The sequence below is a fragment of the Psammomys obesus genome, unplaced genomic scaffold (assembly GCF_907164565.1).
Source record: "Psammomys obesus unplaced genomic scaffold, mPsaObe1.curated_primary_1811, whole genome shotgun sequence".
Lineage (NCBI taxonomy): Eukaryota > Metazoa > Chordata > Mammalia > Rodentia > Muridae > Psammomys > Psammomys obesus.
In genome coordinates this window covers 714,620-720,527 of record NW_026596287.1, presented here as the reverse complement: position 1 = coordinate 720,527, position 5,908 = coordinate 714,620, and the positions used below count along the sequence as shown (strand labels likewise).

The 5,908-nt window shown below is 45.7% G+C and overlaps 2 non-coding genes across 2 annotated transcripts; one reads left to right on the top strand and one right to left on the bottom strand.

Annotated features, from left to right (window-relative positions):
- Positions 1 to 1,082: 1,082 nt before the first annotated feature.
- Trnas-aga (transfer RNA serine (anticodon AGA)) lies at positions 1,083 to 1,164 on the bottom strand. Its single transcript has one exon. It is a non-coding gene; the product is annotated as a tRNA-Ser (tRNA).
- Positions 1,165 to 3,146: 1,982 nt separating this feature from the next.
- Trnas-uga (transfer RNA serine (anticodon UGA)) lies at positions 3,147 to 3,228 on the top strand. The gene has a single exon. It is a non-coding gene; the product is annotated as a tRNA-Ser (tRNA).
- Positions 3,229 to 5,908: the final 2,680 nt, after the last annotated feature.

Below are 5,908 nucleotides of genomic sequence, written 5' to 3'. Positions count from 1 at the left end.
TTTCTTTCTTTCTTTCTTTCTTTCTTTCTTTCTTTCTTTCTTTCTTTTTTTTTTTTCTTCTTTTCCCCAAGACAGGGTTTTTCTCTGTGTAGGCTTGGCTGTACGAGACTCACTTGATGGACCAGACTGGCCTCAAACTCACAGTGATCCACCTGCCTCCCAGAGTGCTGAGAATTCAAATTTGATTGTGAAAGAATGGTATTGGCGCTGGAAAGATGGCTCCGTTCTTTCAGGGGACCAGGGTTTAGTTCCTAATACCACGTATGGTCTAACATCTGCCGGTAACAGGGATCTGTCGCTATCTTCTGGCCTCTTTGAGGACTACATGCAGGTGGTGCATATACACACTGTAAAATACCCATACACATGAAGAATTAAAATAAAAATAAATCTTGCAGGGCACGGGGGCATACGCCTGTAACCCCAGCACTCTGGGAGGCAGAAGCAGGCTGATCTCTGTCAGTTCAAGGCCAGTCTGATCCAGGACAGCCAAGGCTACATGGAGAAACTCTGTCTCGAAAAATTAATAATAATAATAATAATAATAATAATAATAATAATAATAAATCTTTTTAAAAATGACGCCAATGCTAATGCTTCTGGAACTTTTAGTTCAGATACACGCAGCTGCGTCAAAATGGATGTGTTAACTTAAATATGTAAATAAGAAGAAAAGCTGAGCACAAATGACCTATGACCCAATAGAAGAAATTAGAAAACAGTCAACCAAAGATAAAAACAAAACCAAACCAAAATCAGTAACAATAGCTAATGCTGATAATCTCAGCATTTGGGGAACATCGATGAAAGGGTCAGGCATTCAAGGCCACACAAGAGAGTTGAAGCCAGCCTGAGAACATGAGAACCTGTCTCAAAGCAAAATTACAGCAAAACCAGGCAGACATCATCAACAGGAAAACATGAGGAACGCCCGGGCTCTCCCTGAGAAAAGAAAGAAAAGTCGATACTGCTCTATGAACTACTGTTTTTAATGTTCCTCTCAGGTGCAGAGGTTTATTGAGCCCCCACCCATAAGGAACTTATTAGTCACAGATGTAATAGTCATTTTAATAATAAGGTACCGTAGTCGGCAGGATTCGAACCTGCGCGGGGAGACCCCAATGGATTTCTAGTCCATCGCCTTAACCACTCGGCCACGACTACCTGAGCTTGGGTTGGCGTTTTAGACTAAAGAACCTGGCTGAGGTTTAGTCTTCTAAACGCGAACCTTTCTCGTATTTCAGATCCGGTTTGGTTTAGGGTTTGGTTTGGTTTCCTACTTGAGATCTCTCAGGTAGAGACAATGATTTGGTGGCAGGCTAACGGACGCAGCCCTTCATTCTCAGAGCTGTGAAGACCCTCGATGTTCTGGTGAAAGAGATATTTCCAGAGACTAGCTTTCCTATTTTGTCAGATTCTTCACTGGAAATCCTGGTGAGGCATCCAACCACTGGAATATGATCTAAAGAATTGTGAACTGTAAAAGCAAGTCAGAAAGCCTCAGTGCCTATCCGTTTTTTAGCATTCTACTTCAGTTCTGGAAATCCACCAAATAAAAGTTCTGAAACTAACAAAAATAAGTGAGATGTAAGCCTAACCTTGCTGAGAGTAGATGAGATTAATGGTTCTTTGTGTAACCTTAGCTTTCCTGGAACTTGCTCTGTATACCAGATCCGGCATCAGACTCACAGAGATCCATCTGCCTCAGCCTCCAGAGTGCCAGGACTAAAAGCATGTGCCACCACTTCCAGGCTGTGTCCTGTAAAAATTTAATTGGAACGGTTAAAAGTGTTTTTTTTTTTTTTAAATAATGTTCGTTTTTTATACAATTTCAACAGAAAGATTCTTGTATTTCTTCTGAAAATTGGGTGTAATTCAAGATAAAATAATCTTTGTTTTAGGTGTACATGACTAAACCAACTGTGCAACACGCTGACGGCTGGACACCGTCAATAGAGACAGTGATTCACTTGAGGTCTGAGTAGATCCACTCAGAATATGTGTGTGTAGATCCACTCAGAATATGTGTGTGCTGGCCTGAGGAACGGGGCTCCCACTCGGGGCCTCAGCTGTTGGGCGTGCTCTGCCAGGGGCCCACGTTCCCAGCACCTACATTAAGGTCGTTTCCTGTGTACGTTTTTATTACTGTACGACTACAGGGCCGACAACCATTTGATTGAAGAATACCCCATGTATTTCTGAACTCCCTTCTTCTGCATACATATGCAAGACTAATTATGAAGTAGACCTCAAGTAACACAGCTCTCCAGAACTTAAACGAGTGAGATTTGGGCTCAGGGGTGGAGCATTTATGGCCCCCAGGTTCCATCACTAGCGCCACACACACACACACACACACACACACACTCACTCACTCACAGGCGTGCACCAACAGACACACACATGTGCGCACACACACCCATACAGTCACCACACACACACACACACACACACACACACACACTTATAGAACTCGTAGATCTGTCTTCCTCTCCATTCCCCTTCCCCAACGACGACGATTCTTTGAAGGTAATCCCAGCTAAGGGGGTCGAGGAGATGGCTTCGTGGTTAAGATCGCTAGCTGCTCTCCCAGAGGATGAGTCTGCTTTCCAGCATCCAAGCCAGCGGCTCCCACCCGCCTACCACCTCAGCTGCAGCTAACTCAACAACCTTTTCTGGCCTTCGAGGACGCTGACCTACACCGTTGAAGGGCTTCCTCGGCTACGTAGCAAATTCAAGGTCAGGCTGCTCTGGCGGCCCTGTCTCGACAGATCCCACCCTAACAACCGCCCAAGTCTCCTCCGGCACAAGACATCAAACCCTGTGATTTTTCACTCGATTGGTTGAACTTGGCATCTGAAGCGACCCGTGCCATCTCGCTTTCCTCAGCTTGCTGAAGCTCGCGTTGGCGCTTGCAGTTGAAGGCTACTCTGAGGGGACTTTGGCCTGCAGGCCCCTCTCGGCGGTGACGGGGGTCAGTCCCTGGGAGGCCTTCGCTCTCCTGCAAAGGTATCCGAGTTGAATTGCTTGTTTGTTTGTTCTGTTTTTCCTCCAGGTGCGCTAGGAGGCTCTTTATCCCGAGTCGGCTGCAGAAGCCGCACCTTTCCATTAGTTCATATTAACACTTCAGAAGCGGCGTGCGAAAGGTAGTCGTGGCCGAGTGGTTAAGGCGATGGACTTGAAATCCATTGGGGTTTCCCCGCGCAGGTTCGAATCCTGCCGACTACGGTTTTACGGGGTTGAAAATTATGCTCGTCTCCCCGTGTTGAGAGAGAAAGACGTAAGATGCAGTAATAAGCACGGAAAACGTAATCGATGTTATAAAGTAGGATCTCCTAAATTCAATTAAACTAGCTTTGAGGTGCGCTCTGGATCAGTGAAATTCCACCAGGCAGACAGGAGGACCCTACAGGAGGACCCTGGTCAACAGCTGTCTGCAGATAACGATGACAACAGGTTGATTTGTTTTGATTTTGTTTTTGTTTTTGATGACAGTGTTCTGTATTGTGATCTCCCACTTGTTCACACAACCAAACTTTGGATTTTTTTTTTTTTTTTCCTGTCTTTGTGCAATACGCTTAGTTGCTCCAAGTGGAATTTCAAGTCTGTAAGTGCTTCTAGGCTGAGGGATTTCTGGGTAAGGCTGGCTCCCTTTCTGGAACCGGAAGCAGGGTGCACTGTGATTAGTTTCCTTTAATAATCTCTGGGTGCTGGAGGGATTTCTCTCTGAGAAGGCTTATTCATTCTACAATGGCGCTAAGGATTTAACCCAGTGTAGTACATGCAAGCAAGGGCTCTACCACTGAGCTAGACTACCCTTGAGCTCAATCTGTATAGCCCAGACTGGCCTGAAACTCACAGAAAGCCTCTGCCTCTGCCTCCCAGGAACTAGGACTGCAGGCTGTACCATGTGCCTGTTTTCTCCTTTCTAGATAGACTGCTCAACGATACACAATGGAATGGTAAACTGAGGCTTGTGAACGCAGATTTCACAACTCCATGGAGGGCCCTCCCAAACCATCATGTTATCAGAAGATTCTGAATCAGCTTTATTGGGTTCCCCAAATGCTAAATAGCAAATCTTATTTTTCAAGCTCCTGTTGTTGTGTGTGGCGGTTTCCTCAGAGAACCTCACCTTAGAGGCAATCGCTCTAAATACAGGCTATTGGAGAAGGAAGCGGGACATTGCATTCTGCAGGGAAGCTCTTTAGCTCAGGCAGTCAGCGTCTCCAAGACGTTAGGAAGTCCCTGGAACTGACCAGAGGTGAGAGGCCGTGCCCTCAAGCATATTTACAAGCAGCAAGAGATTCTCTTCCATAAGCTGAGTTGCCTACAAGAGGCTCAATGAGCCTAGCAAGCTGCCTGGGAGAAAACAGACCAGCCAAGCTGCCTGGGAAGAAACGGATCAGCTGAGCTGCCTAAAAGAGGTTCAAGCCACCTGCGCTGCCTGCTTGACGACCTACATCCACATCTGGTTTGTAGATCCACACAGTCTAACTCATTTCACAGGTCGGGCTGTAGCGGTGAAGGCAGCAAGAAACAAAGATATGTCTGAGACGCTAGAACATTCAGAACTTGAATGGCTCTTCAAGTGGGCTCTAAGGCCCTTTGCTGGGGAAGCTGTCCGGGTCCATTCTGCTCATGCTGTAGACCGGCAGCCCTCCCTCCCTCCCTCCCATGCAGGTCTAGCTCTCTAGCTTTGTCCTCTGGTGAGAGGCTGAGGGCTCAGAGCAGAGCCCACAGCATCTTTGAAGGTCAAGTTGCTTTTATACAGGAAATGGCAATTTTTAGTTCAGGAGTCAGTTGCCTGCTTTCTCTCAAGATGCTTTTTAGCTCAGGAAGATTCCCTGACACTAGACTTTCTCTGCCTCTGCGTATCTGTCACTGAAATCAACTTTCTCTTTACACAGTTGGCTCAAAGGGGGAGTAAGTAAAGAGTATCTTAGCCAGACAGATGGAGCAAATGTAGTTTTCTCACACATGGTAGAAGAAGGGGGAAAAATGGAAGGAAAGAGGTTCTGTAAGTACTCTATACCTGTACCTATAATGACAGCACTAATGGGTGGGACAGAGTTGAGGCAGAAGGATTGCCATCAGTTCAAGGCCATCCTGGGCTACATAGTGAGAGCTAGTCTAGCCTAAACTAGAATGAGACCTCCTAGGAAAGGAAAGAAAAAGAAGAGGAGTTACTAGTTCTTCCTAATTTTATGTTAGAAGAAAATACCTCAACTCCCAGCCTGGAGATTCAGCACTGACTCAGCTCTTCCTACTCGGTCTATCACGGGACCACAGTGTCCTCGCTTCTCAGGCGACAAGAAGAAACAGATGCATTCTGAAGCGTGAGAGTTTAGCTCTTGTACCGAAGAAATGAAGATCGTGTCAAATCTCTGGGTGAGAGAGAGGAGGGAACAAGCATCGATAGAGAAGCAGGAAATCACGGAAGAGACGAGAGCACAGCACATGCAGGAGAATGCAACCACTGGAACACCTGTGAGCAAAAAACAGATTGCAACTGGTTAATGTTAAAACTGCAATTAGATTGCCTTTTTTTTTTGAGAGGAGCTTACTCTGTAGTTCCGCCTCTGCCTCCCTTCTGCTGCAATTAAAGTTATGTGGTCCCTGGAAAATGTAAAATTATTTGATGAAAAAACTAGTTAGGGCACACATTATAACACAAGTTCACCCCAGTGCTGGGGGTGCCATTCAGCACCGAAGGGAGACGAGACAGACCTATAAGACATGCAAGGAAACAACGAGAGTCAAAGATTTCATATGCAGCTAGGATGCATTTGTGCCAAACAAAGTATTGTGCAGCGTTTCAAGGAACTGTGTCTAAATTTAAACCTTTGGATGAATAAGAAAAAGAAAGAAAGAAAGAAAGAAAGAAAGAAAGAAAGAAAGAAAGAAA